Here is a 15,320-nt window from a genome sequence, read left to right on the forward strand (position 1 = left end):
CTGCAAGCTCAAAATAATGTAGAGTTGGATCATCCCTACCGTCTTTCATCAGCTCCAAACATCAAGAAGATACTCCAATGACAAGGAGATATGACTTCCTACCCTTCATCGAGATCCCAAAAGTCAAGATGGGAAAAAAATAAGTTAGGGAAGAAGTTTTCAACCTTAGTTGAGGTAGTCAATCAATTGAAGTCCAAGAGATGCATGTCAGAAGAGGCGACATCTATTCTTGAAACGTACTTGAAAATCTTTTGAAGAGGAGACAACTTGGAAATAATAGAAAGGGATGTCATAGCAGCCACTCCCGTGAGATTCAAGCACTCGCTTTAACATTGTCATTTTACTCCATCAAATCCTTTAATTAAGAAAGGAAGACATTCGACTTTTGCTTACCAAGTCTCAGTAAAATTAGAAACTGGTATTTTAATGTAGATAGTGACCTGGGATTTACTAAATTCTTCTTTTGATCTCTTACAATCTGAGCCCATTAAAGCCCATGAATCTGAAGAAGAAATTCTTGTTAATTTGACCTTCGATCAAATGTCAAAATTCTAAAAAAAATCAATGGAATAGGAAAGGCTTTAATAGATATGTTAACATGGGGCTTAATGAGTGCGTTTATTTCTTAAGATGTGTTCCACAATAGATGGGAATTTTTTTATAAAATATATATTTTATAATAAACATATATATATTTAATAATAATACCTTTATCTTTTTATAAAGTATTCACATCTATTGTAATTATTATATTAAATTAATATATAAATATAAATGAAATGAGTTAGTTCAGATAGACAATAATGATTAAAAAGGAGAAAATGTTGGATTTAGCATTATAAACCAGCCTGGAAATATCAATATACTTTGAGTTGATATATTTACTATTACACAATTTTTTTATTTGTTCCTTATTCATTGGTAAGGAACAACAACTTGTATAAAATTATACAAAAATCTTGGTAAGCATGCTTAGTAATAAACAATATAAAACAAAGAATCCAAATCATATTTGATTTACATTATATTAAAAAAGTAGATCAATTTTGAAGATTTCAAAAGATTTCTTAGGTGAATATTTTTCGTATTCATTTCGCAGGGACTTGTGCTCCTTATGTAGTGTAAGTTTGATTATACTCCAATGAAAAACACGTCTTAAGAATTATAGAGTCAGATTTACGTAGTAATCCTGTCAATTGGAAAACAGTTTGGGAGGAAAAAAGTTTGGCTGTCATAATGTTTTATTAATCATCTGCAAGCAGCTGCGACAGGAAGGAAATAAATACAAATCCCACATTGTATGTAGCTAGAACATATAGAAATGAATTATACCAATGTTAATCCTCAATTCTACTCAGAGTCCAACCAGAACTTACACTTATAACTCCCAAAGACATTGAGATAATTTTCCTTTAACAATGATTATAAAATAACTAATCCGTGAAAGACGAATTATAACTCTGAGGAATTGTTGTGGTCTGCGGAGTTACAAATGTAAGTTCTTGCTGGATTTGAAGATAATTGAGGATTGATATTGAAGCTTATATCATTTATAGATACAGAATGGGGATGGTGCTTACTTCCTTCATCTCATAGCTACTCGCAGCTAATTATAGGAAACGCCCTGACAGTTATTCTGCTCCAACATTCTTCACATTATTAAAGTAATCACATTATTATTATTTTTTACATACCGGGGGATATTATTATTTTCATCTATGACAATGACCCAAAAATACGGCAAAACAACAAAAGAGTAGATATGAAGTCATGAGCGAATGGAGAGTAAGATTAAGGATTGGTGGTTGGAGAATTATAAGTGCAAGTCTTTGTTGGACTCAGAGTATAATTGAAAATAGACATCGGTGTCTCTATCCTTGCCAGATAAAGAGTGGGATATGTGAATATATTTCATTCCTTGCAAAGCTGCTCGCAGTTAATCTAATATAGCACCATGATATCTAAGCTGCTTTTCTTTTAATCATTCTCCGAATAATCATTGTTCAGTTTCTTTTTTGTCATATTTTATACAAATTACTAATCAATTTTCTAGCTATTTTCGAAATGGTGGGTTTCAGCACTTTTGTCGAATAATATAGATATATTTATATTTACTGTATCTTTGTTTTTATTCAAGCTAAGCCATTTCAAATAAAATATATCACTTCCTCATTTTTTCATCAATTTTGCTACTTATAGTGATATTTGTGGCGTCTCTAATGGGTCAATAAGGATAATTTTTTGATTGAAATTGACAATAATTCGTATAAGAATACAAATGTAATTCACATTCAATTTTGAGAAAAATTATTTCATCTTGTGTTTGTGTTAAGGAGCCACGTATCTACGATTGAAATAAATTTCCTTTAACAATGATTATATTTGTTATAAATTAAGGAAAGCAGAGTTGATATATTTGACAGGTACCTCATTACTTTTTTCATTGCTTTAGTAAATAAAAAAAATATTTGGCAAACAGCAGAGTAATTGAGTTTTTAATCATTTCTTCTTATTTGAAGATTAAAATGTCATTACCAGATATATTATTCACTCTTCCCACATTTTTTATATCTTCATGTCACATGTGGTTTTGCAGAATACACAATTCATTTTATTTTCTAGTATTATTGACCCCCTTACTCTATTTTTAATTTGAAAGGTGCAACATACATATATAAATAAATAAGTAGTCAATATTGAACTTATTTAGTTAATTATCGTTATTGTATACATACATACAGTGAAGAAAATAAGGATGTGATCCATGTCTGCCACTGATTAATATTTTATATCGCAAAGTTGATAATCCTGTAAAGAAAAACACGTGTAAGGAGGAGGGGGGAGAAAGACTTATGGGTATAATTATTTAAAATACTGATGTGATTATCAGCTGCCTGCTTTATTATGATTTTTGAGGGTATAAAGAAAGTATTCATTAGCAAAATGTTTAATAAAGATATACTACGTATACTTAGACATTTTTTATCCGTTACAGTAGATTTGAAAACGTCACACTCGATGAAATTGTAATTCATTATGAAGCATATTCATATTCAGCACACTAATGATACGACAAAGTAGAGTACTTCGAAATATATTTAAAGTTCCAAGTTTAAAAAAGAAGGTTTAAATTAAATATAATCAACATACTAAAAAATAAACCATCATATAATTATGTTAAATATACAAAATTAAACAATTAGAATCATATAACTAAGCAAAACAATAAATTATAAATAAAGAATATTGAAATAATAGATTGCTCCAAATAATATTTTCTTGTTCTGACATCGAAGTTCAGTTAAATATGTCATAACTTTAGGTTGCAAAACACAAGCCAGACGTGGGGTTTAATCAAAAAGTTCATCACCCCTTTTTCTTCATGTGGAAGTTGCTATATACAATTGTGCACAGGATTGATAAATATCTACCGATGAGATCTAAATAATTATATAAAGAAGTAAATGTCAAAGTGATAAAATTAGAAATAAATATACTTTTAAAAAAGGTTAGATTTAAATCCATCGTAAAGATTTAGAGCAAAAGCCAATTATGTAATAATGTCCGGCGATATTACTCCTTACTAAGAGCATCAGAAAAGATTTACCCCCCCGTTATTTATGCTTGTATAACAACATACTATTATCATGAATGATACACACAACTGCTTATTATAGTGCTACACCCAATGCAACTACCCCCGTTGTTGTGACCATTTAAGCAGTTGTTTTTGGAGGTATTTCTATAAATGACATCATTACCAACATCCTCTCTTTAACTTAATGATGATTCTTCGGGAAGGAATGGAATTACCAGTGTATTTCTCCATAAATTTTTTTAACGTAGGATGATTAGCAATGGATAAGGGTATATTACATGTAATGAGCATCTTTGTGAGATCAGAGTTAAAGTCTGACTTGATGTATTCATCATTAACTTGATTTTATAGATAAATATCCATGCTCTTGATAAGAGATGAGGATAATGAGTGGCGTTTAATTCTAGACGGGGGACTAAAGGCACATTTATATCGCCAAATCCGACAAGCCATCTGTTTCTTATCCAGTAAGTTTTTCCAAATTCCTGGTCCTCCATTTCCAGAAATCCAGACAGAAGGAGACGTTATTTGAAGGCATTTTATTCAGTTCTTTACCGACTATCAGTATCTTATATTATATTAATATTGAATAATAAAGGCGGGAATGATAACGTTCTTGATAGATGTTTATTATTTTAGTCAATGGGCAATGATACCATAAGGATTTCTTCCCTTCTCCACGGACGCTTTTGTATCTTTACCAAAATTATCAACCTTATTTATATAGAATAGAGGTTTAGAGACTGAATCTTAATGTGTTTTCTCGTTGTCGTCCAAGATTTACCGGTACATGTCCTCGTCTATCGATGTGATGTAGTCGTCCTTATCCCCTCTTCCTCAAAACACATTTTTTTATATATAATGGCTACTACTATTAAAATAAACCTGCCATTAAATTAAAAGACTGTTTTTTCTTGTCGGTCCTAATTGAGCTAAAAATACATATAAATATTGTATTTTTGACTTTTTTTTTTAAATCCTTACACTACAAAATAGTCCATTACCGAATTTCAATAGGTAAGCTTTTTTTGGATCTAAAAATATTATATCTGGTAATAAGACATTAAAACTGACGCTAAAAAACTTTGGTCCAAAAAGGGCATGTACGAGTATCTATATCACATGAACGACTAAGAATTATGTGGTGAAATTTGACACACTTGGTTTACTCATGAATTTCACCTTGTGTTTCAAAAATCCTCCAAATCTGACATTGAAGAAATATTACAGTTATGTCCACTTGTTTAACGACATTCTACTCTTGAGTAAAAAATACTTATAAAAGGTTTTTTGTGTCATTGCAAATAGCTACTTTTGATTTATATAAACAAATAAATTATGTTCTATTACTTATCAAAATCGAAAGAAAATATTTTTATGGTTTTCATGATAAAATTGCATTTAGTATATGATATGATCTCTTTCTCCCAGTTTCCTTTTAAGAACACATCATATACTTTTATTTTGGCTGGAAAAAAGAAAAAGATTTGATCTAATACAATAAAGTTAAGTTTTTGATGATGTTAAACTAGCCAATGCATTAATGTTCAGGATTAAAAGTATATGAAGGCTTCCACACTTATTTTTCATCCACGTTGTTATCTAATTATATCAGATTTAATTTTAAAGACCACATAGATTTAGAGGGACAGTGTTTTAATCGTTTGAATATTTATGGAGAATAATGGAAGATTTTTCCAAGTTATTAACGTAAGGCAAAGAAGTATTTTTACGGGGAGGGACGGATTGGAGTATTTGGCAGACAATAACAATATTGAACAAAACTTATTCTGTTTTTTTCAGGAGTGATTCCCAATAAAGTAGAACCAATAATGGATTAAAAAGGTTATCTCGACAGCAGAAAAGTGTTAAATATTCCAAAAAACATCTGCTATGCGATAGATCATATTGCAAAAAAAGTAAAACATTTGGTGACATATTTGTAGTAGACTTTAGAAAAGCTTTTGCCTGAATTTCCATTAACCCCATTATGCTAACAACAAGATAGTATTTGCCAAGATGGTTTTATAAACAAATTAAAACTGTTTTACCCAATGGGACATCACGAATCACATTAAATGGAAAAGAAAGTAATTTGTATTTTTCTTGGAAAAAGCTGTCGTCAAGACTATCAATTACTTCTCTTTGCTATGACTAGTGCAGAGTTAATGTAAATTACGAATATAAAAATAGTAGATTTCGGGTTAAAAACACAGTCATGATCCCTACGTGGATGGAAGCAATTTATATGTAGACACCAGCTCCGGGGCGTAACTTATATAGATAATTGAAATTATTTAGTCTTTTTTACATAAATTTAATGCAAAATCTGGTCTGAAAATGAATTAAAAGAAAACATATATTTTACCAGTACGGGAATTCCATCCTTTATACGTTACAAAAGTTGTAGGCTGTTCTATAAAGCTCATATATTGGATAAAGAGAACACAAAATATTGAAAATCAAATAGAAGTAGGTGTTCACTGCGGTTAAAATCTCTTAAAAAACCATTGAAGCAATATTTTTATATTAGTAACAATGTATTTCAACCTTACTAAAATTAAAACGACATATTTTCAAGGTAGTGCAAGTTAACAGCAATAATATTCAACACATAATTTTTGAAAAAAACAAAAATGAATGTTTAGCGTTACTTGCCATAGTAATAATAACCATATGCTATAATATTTTCATTTCAAAATGCTTAATGTGGGGCGATATAATTTATTCGCATTTAAAGATATTTCATACGGTGGGGGTTTTTATTTTAGGTAGAACATTTTTATCATACTACCATGGCAGTACGGGGGGAGGTTAATGCAGACTAATGTGGAGGCAAAGCAAAAAGCTTTTAAAAACAGAAGGCAGTGTGGTACAAAGGATTGTATGTTATGTTAAACTTATCTATGACAAGACATTAACTATGGATACAATGATACAGAATTCATCAAAGAACACTGTTTCAAAGGTTTTGAAAGACCCCAAGATTTAGAGATTGAAGTATTTGTACTGTGCAAAATCCGTATCCAGAATCTAACTATTTATTAAATTATGGAAAGTTTTGTTTTCGGCTGATGTGATCGGGAAGAAAATATGAACATACCAGCCCTTGGCACATGAAAATTAAGGCTTTCAAATAGCCATCTTCAAGTGAAAAATGATTTTTTCGAATAAGATTGTCGTTAAGAGTACAAAATAATTTTATTCTCTTTTTCAGAAGATTCCATTCTTTCAAGCATGAATATTAAGTTTTAGTTGGCTGTTTTGTTAGATGTAAACCTTGAATGTGATTATTTAGCTCGTTCTGGCCCAATGAAGGATGTTTACATGGACAGCTTGAAGTTACCTTTTTATATTTAAATATGAGTTGGTCTAAAATACGATTTCAAATTGGGAAATACTAAAATGTGTTTAGTATTTTTTTAAATACCTGCTACTTTTGTTAAGCTTTTGTTACTTTTATATAACCGTCTGTGGTATGATTTGCTGGCTCTCTCCATAAAATAGCCAAAATAAAAGACGAATGACGATAACTATTATTTACCTAGACAAAATACATGAAGAACCATTTTTTATCCTGATTTTCAACTTTAAAGCTGAATAATGTTCGTAACATCTTTTGATAAATAGTTTACGAGTATAAAGTCGTTTCTGGTTATGGAATTTCAATTTACCATAAATATAACAAAAATGTTCCTGATAGCTTAAGTAGTTTCTTTACATATTGAATATTCATCTTACGAAAATTACTTATATTTCACCAGCAAGCCAAGCGCCATTTTCGAATTTTGGAATTAATCACAATTTATAATATGACAGCATTTTTTTAGTTTATAATTTTTTACTTTAGTTTTTTTCATATATTCTATATTTTGAACTAAAAAGAGAAAATAAAAGGCTTACAACAAACAAGTTGAATATAAAGAGCACAAATTCAAGCATAATTTATATACTTTTAATTTATTATGGAATATATATCCTTCATCTGAGGTAAACTTTAAAACCTAATAAATTTCCAATTCAATCATGGTCTCTTCGATAGCCACCTCTTGAAGGTTCCATCAATATTTATCTATCGCTTGTAGTATGTGACCGCCATTTCCCTCTCTTCTGTCTAAAAAAAACGAGCATTATCTTTGCTGACCAGTATTGAGCTATCCCAGCGATTTAACCTCGATTTACCCTAAAAAATTATTGCATGTAGGATTTAAAAAATTTAAAGATGGAGCCTTGAAGCTTGAAGACTCGCCATAGAAAAAAAACTCAATTCATTTTCTTGAAGGACTTCCTGGGGAACTTTAGAATGAAGTTCTTCCAAAAAATGAAGACGGGGATGTTCCAGTAGGTATCATCCAACAATGGGCAGCAAAGCAATACAGTACTTGTAAGATTCAGTTGACTAACAGAGTTCCTTTCTAAAATTAATCTTGGTAAAAAGTTCATGTGCTCCCTTGAGGGCCTAGTTGGAAACAATTCTCGTAAGACTCCCATACATTCAGCTTATCTTTTCATATTATTTCTCACTAAAACAAAACTAAATTTTAGTTAATTGTTATTTATGTAGACTAGAGTCAGTGGAAAATAATATATTTTACGTTCTAAACTTGTGAGTCAACTCTAGCTATATTTTTATTAATACACGAATACAGTTATTATTTTCTTTAAGATATTCAACTGTACTGAGCTTTACAGTTTTCCTCGCTAACGTCTCTCAATTCCTCGTGCTCTCCTTCGACCCAACCTTTGAGTACCTCTCCAAGTTTTCTTAGTGGTTTGATTCACAACAGCTAACCTCCTCTTCTTTCAAAACATCCTGGATAATAAGAAAGTAAAAATCTGAAATAACTTCTCTTCCCTGATCTAATGTTATGCTTGTTCGTCCATCTATGAATCTTTTCAAATATCAATAATCCATCATGTGGAACGATAATTGATAACAGATATAACTTATTAGCACTTTGTCCATTCGATGGAATCACTGTCGTGTTTGTTTATTATTTAATTTATTTAAAGTGCTTGAACGGTAAAAGATTTGAACTACATCCTAATGTGTTGTGTTCACATATATAATGATCAATAATGAATATACATGATGACATATACAGCATATGAACAATAACAATCGAGCAATTTATCATACAATCTTTTTTAATTTAATTAAAATATGCAATACCATATTTCAATATAGTATTTATTATATAGATGATATTATGAGATAGCACTGAGACGCCATGACAAAGGAATAGATCAACAGCGGATACCAGGCCTTCTGCCACCACCTGGAAGCCATGATTGCCCTAAGGGCGGCGACATTAATATTTAGAGACTACAGACACACATCTATTTAAAGTATTAATTTAGTTGAAATACTATTGTTAATTAATCAATTATATATATTGTTGAAATTTAAAAATTAACGTGTTCAGATTTTAACGGACCACTCGGAATATTCGTATACAGATCGACTAACGTATTTGGCTGATATAATTTATTTGAGTTGTACGAGTTTTCTCCATATAATTCAGGAATTGTTGAATTGAATTTTTTGTAAAATCACAAGCTTTTGATGATCCGATGTCTCACGATTTACGACAATCTGAACGTAAAATAAGGCCTCCTTCTTATTTTCTGTATTGCTCAAAAAAGGTTAGGGAGAATGATATGATTATTATTTTTTAGACGTTTTCATGTTAAAATAGAAATGATAATAATTCCTTTTGAATAATTATAATATTGTTCTTTTTTAAATACAGCCTTGTGAAGGTATAAACATCTAACTCTTTGTGTAAATTTCTGGGTATCGGCAATCTTTTTGGTAGACTTTATTATCTGTCTTGTCCATTCATCTATTAAATTTAAAATAGGGAGACTTTTTCTATATGTAGTAATTGCTTCAGTATAAGCTTTTTCAGACCAATCTATTTTCATAGGTCAAGGAGTTAGTGATTGTGTTTGCTTCTTTTCTTTGCGAAGTAAAAACTTCTCTTTTAAGAAAGTACATTTAACATTATGAATATAAATTATTCGCATCCTCCAGGTTGCTCCTTCCTTCTTTTTAACCCTATCTCTCCGAATTTTTATTTATTTTCAAATTTAAAAAAAATTATAGAAATATTTATAAAATTATATATTAATTATATATAAAATTTTGCCTTATACCATTTCGCCTTTCAACATTTCTACTTTAAGCCATTTTGTCTTAAGGATATTTTGCTCAAATATATATACATAAATAAGGTTTATTCGTCGTTATTGTTTATTTTGGGTTAAAATTGATGTTGTATTTGAATTTTTTAAATCCAAATATGTGGTATGTATAAAATGTTTGTTTTCTGTTGGAATTATGTTCATGCCTCATATTATGGTTGTTTGTTAATCCGTGAGTCTTTTTATTTTAAGTTTTCCATAATCTCTAACGATAATTAATAACGGAGAAGTGATTAGCAATTTTCTATTCGAATCATTGCCGTGTTAATCTATTTTTGTTTTTCTTATTATACTAACTTTATTACCTACTTCGTTTTTAGTTTGAATTCAATACATGGAGATTTTTTTTGTTCTAGACATTGAAATTTTGGGGTATGATTCAATCATTTTTCTAACAGAGAACTACCATTTAATGCGTTTGAAAAAGTTCCAAAGGAACATCAATTTTAGCCACAAATAACAAAAATGACGTATAAATCTCATTTATACACTTATTAATGTGAAATATCCTTGAGGCCTTATGGGTTTAAGAAAATATGTCCTAAAGCAAATTACCTGGCAGCAAAAATGATTTACACTAATTTAGATAGCATATTTTTAAAATTTCAAATAATTTAACTTTTATAATTTAGCTGATATATAAAAACATTGGCCGATTAACTTAGAAGTCGATCCTAAACTAAGTCTAAGTCCAACAAGGACTTTTTATAATAACGATAATCATAACTTCTCAACCGATGTTATATGGCCAAGAATATTTACAATATTAATCTATTATCTTACTCAATTTTTGTCAAGTTTTAAATACTTAACATATGTTCAAATGTGAAGAAAAGGATCAATTTCTGGATCATTTGTGTCCCAAAATGGTAATTCTCTCAATCAAAGTCATGGGAAGAGTAGACGATATGGATCCTTGATATTACAATATTAAACTGCTATGTCCCCTAAATATTGAGATCATATTAGTTTCTTAGTTACAAATTTTTTATTCCCAAGAATCGGAATCAATATTATGTAGGACGTCAAAGAATAATTCCATCGTCGTCATAAAGACCCAAAAAAAGACAGCACAAATTGTTTAAATGTACAATTGTGATGGATATTACTATTTATAATCATGATATATATTTTTTTTTTTACATTCATTTATAAATTTAATTTAGCAAAAAAAAATGTTTTATGCTTAATGTAGCTATTAAAAGCACTATAAATATTATATTGTTATTTTCCCAACCAAATATGACAGACATATAATTACATATAACTATAAACAAAAATGAGTCCTTTCTAAATATTATTGATGTATTTACAAAATCTAATGTTTTTATGAAGTTTGTACAATTTATTACAAATTTTTAGACCAATATCTCAAATATTATGTACATACATACATACATATATCGATTACGTTAAGACCATCATCTATCACTTAGCTAAAAGACACTTTTAGAGTTATTAAATAAATTTTAATGAGTGCCATAACAAAAATTATTAAACTAGGACATTACTAGGAATGGGATTTTGGAAAACACAAAAAGGAGGCGCGGGAGTTAGACGTATGGTATTACTAAATTAAGACTGTTGTTTACATGAACTACCTGTTAAATGATTTTGCGAAAGAAAGTAAATTATTTAAGTAGGAGATCCTTTAATTAGATTAGTCTTCTCAATCGTGGTTGGATTTAACTCCTTGAGGGAGAGATTGTGAGCCAACTTAACATGGAGGGTTAATTCTTTGTGATATATTTATCTTATATAAGCAAAGTTAGATGCAGAGATGGAGATACTGGGAGGTATTTGTTGGGACAAACAACTACGGTATTCCTTTTTAGGAAACACTAATATATATTTTTAATGTTGTGCACTGCATCAATCAGAGGGTAAATTATTTTTGTGTTGTCGTCTGGATAGGCAATAATTTACTTCTGGAGCTTATGTCCATATAGATATTTTCTGTCCGTTTAGCCACAATTTTAGGATCATTCAGTGGAAATCGATAAAAACTCACATCTAGATCCTTTCTTTGTTAATTTAACCTTGCTTGTAGCCATGATTACAGCAGTTGAACCCCATATTAATTAATTAGATATAATTCAATCCAAGTCTCTACTGCACAAATTTTAATGCCACATTTTCAAAATATACTATGTTATATTTTTCTGAAAAGAAGTGCGCTCTTTTATTACATTCAGTTCCATTTCATGGGGATGCCTCAACAATTGGCTCAAAACAATAAATTAGAAAGAGAAAAAATGTTTAAAAAAGAAAAAAAGTCAATCAATAAATGATGGAGATTCAATGGACAATGCGAATGAATGAACCGTTTGGCCGAATGTGTTAGTGATCATATGAACCTTTTCAAGTCTTGATCGACACTCCCCTATCCCGAGGTCGACTCTGGATCTATAGTTATCAAGATATGTTTGTATTTGCAGTAGTCTAGTAGATAATTATATAGTAATCCAGCATGAATCATTATCAAATATATTTATTGATTTTTTTTTTTTTTGGCAAAGTTTCCTTGAAGCATTTATTAAGTATGTGAAAAGTTTTTGAATAAATTTAGATTTCATGATGATAATTAACCTAATTAGATGATGAATTACCATTTGCTTTTAGGGATGTCAATATCTCCAATATTCATTGTATTAAAATGAAGATATTTGATTTTTTCGAAAGGGATTTCGTATTTGCTTCGCAAGGTTTACATATATTTAATAAAATATATATAGAAATAGAAATAAAATACATAAAGTGATGATTCTGAGCAATAACTAGGGAAATTCTTTGATGTGCCGACAGCAAACAAGAAAAAAAAAGATAATTGATATTTGACCAAAACAATGGAAAACACAGTTTTTCCAAACTCCAACAATTGAATCAAATTACAGATATAATATCCAATGAAATGACCAGTTACCAATGACTTATTACATCATATCAATTTGCATATAACTACTACACACGTATATTACTTAACTAAGATATATTTTTTTAGTCCCACGTTAAATCTGTCGAGTTGTGAGGCCTATAATAGTATTTTCAGAGTGGAAACTTACGTATAATATAGTTTTTAAGAGAAATATTAGGCAATTCAATCTGTCCATGATCATGTCGTTGATTCATCTCCTAAGTCAAACCATATATTTACACTAATTAAGTCAATTTCAATATTTTATGCAGGTATAAACTATATCACAACGAGAAAGTGAGAATATTCACGAGGTCATAGTTCGGAACATACTCACGAATCTTATTCAATTTAAGAATCAATCATTGTTGATTTTTGTGATATCTTAGCTATTATTATTGTCACACTATATATAAATATATATATATGTATATTTATTGTGACCAGTATTTCATATTTCCTCTTATTAAATGCAAAATATACTTGTCTACCCATCAACACGGACACGGACGCCTTAATTACCAATATATTCTATTGGCTACGAGGAATTACTAATCGGGGAAATCGTATTGTCTTATTTTTTTACTATTAAAAATTAATTTCCCATTATTTTGCTATTAATTATTGATCAAATGTCCTCCATCGGTCACATAAGCCTTTTTTGATGAGAAGGAGGAAGTATTTGAGCATTATGTAGCTAGAGTTTGTCTATCTGTATAAACCTCCAACTATAATCATTTATGAAAGATTTAAATATAATAACCGAAAACAAGCCTCACTAGAGTCTATAGCATATTTTCCTGCAGCTCTGACAGTATCAACAACTTACTTACAGCCTAACTGTATGCATTTTATCTTCACAATATATTTACTCACTTAAAGCTTTTCCCCCATATGTTTCAATAATTCAAAGATGAGATAAGAAAAAGAAGAAATAGGTAAGTAATGGATTTTTATGTAGCTTTAATCGAATTGAACATTACTTGGAAATTATTGTTTATAATTTAGGAATATATCAAAGATTATAATGAACATAATTTAAATCCGATTAATGGATAATCTTTCAATATTAAATAAATAAATTATTTAATAATTAATTTTAGAAAAATATATTTAGAGATTATTTATTGCATTACCATTTAGTATTGATATAAAATAAACGTTAATAAAATAGTATTCAAAAGTAGTTTATACATTTGAATTAAACATCTATTAAATTTAATAATTAATAATGTATATATATTAATATAACATATAATAAATTGTCATAAATATTTACAAAAAATAATATTTAGATAAAATAAAATGTTCCAGATGGCTAAAGGATTTAAATAATTGTGAAAAATCGATTCTTAAAGTAATAAAACTACTTCTATTTGATTTAAAGGCATTTCAGAGTAATTTGCATTCATGAAGTTTTAATGCAATATCCAATAACCGCCTACAATTTAAATGCAGCTACAGCTAACCAATTCGATTGTGTATAGGGTAGGGTGGCAAAGCATCGACTCGAGAGTTGGATTTAGAAATATATGAATGATTTTTTTTTTTTCAATAAAAGGCAAAAAATAATGTTAAAATACTTATAGACAGGGTTTTTGCAAAAAAAACAACTCACTCAATATGGATACCTTCATTATCAATCATAGCCTTTACATGTCACCGAAGGCCGTACAGGAGTTAGTGATAAACTACTCTAACAAGTTGTCCCATTCAGCCACTATGGAGAACTTCAGTTAGTCCACATTTGGGTGTGAGGTCCTGTTGGTTTCCTTTTCCAAAGTACTCCATATTGAAAAGTCCAGTGGATTCAAATCTGGTGGGGAAGGCGGTCATATCCCTTTGGACCAGATTCGAGCCATGTTATATGCACATAGTTTTTGGCACATGGCGGACATGTGAGAGGGGGTACCGTCCTGATTCCACACATGGTTACACTGTAGGTAGTTGGACTTTACACATGGTAATATGTTGTACTTAACCACCTTATAGTAGGCCTCCTGCCCGATTTTCTGTCCAGCCTTGAAAAAGAGTGGAGGTATCTTCTTTCTATCAGAGGTTACAACACCGAGGACCATTGTTTGGGCCGAATATTTGGTGTGGTAAACCACTTGGAGATCTTCTTTTGTTTATTTTCACAATTGACCCGTTTTTCTTTATTCCTGTGATGATTTTTTGCACCCCTCGAGTCTCGTGGCTTTTATGACCTATTTTAGAAGGTGGCTTGGGGTTCTTGCGAAAGAAACTAATCCCAAGTTATGTTATTTTCCTTGTCAGTTGGCAAAATAATATAATCGTCCAGGGATCAAATATTTATTTTCTCAACTGTAATGTAAAGATATAAATTTTAATTATGATAGCACGAGTGACACTGGTACAGTATTTGTAAATTTCTAATATCCGAGATCCCAACAAGCTTCGGTTACTCTAAATTTACGATTCTAAAAAAAGCTTTTAGTATTACTTAATCCTAGTATTTCAAAAAAAAAAAAATGTATTATCTAGTAAAGAGTGTAAAATCTCTATTATTAAGTGCTAGGATCGACATCTGCATAAACAATACAATCGCGTGGTTATTCCAATGTTATTACAACAATAATA

Source organism: Lepeophtheirus salmonis, chromosome 5, assembly GCF_016086655.4.
Source record: "Lepeophtheirus salmonis chromosome 5, UVic_Lsal_1.4, whole genome shotgun sequence".
Taxonomy (NCBI): Eukaryota; Metazoa; Arthropoda; class Copepoda; order Siphonostomatoida; family Caligidae; genus Lepeophtheirus; species Lepeophtheirus salmonis.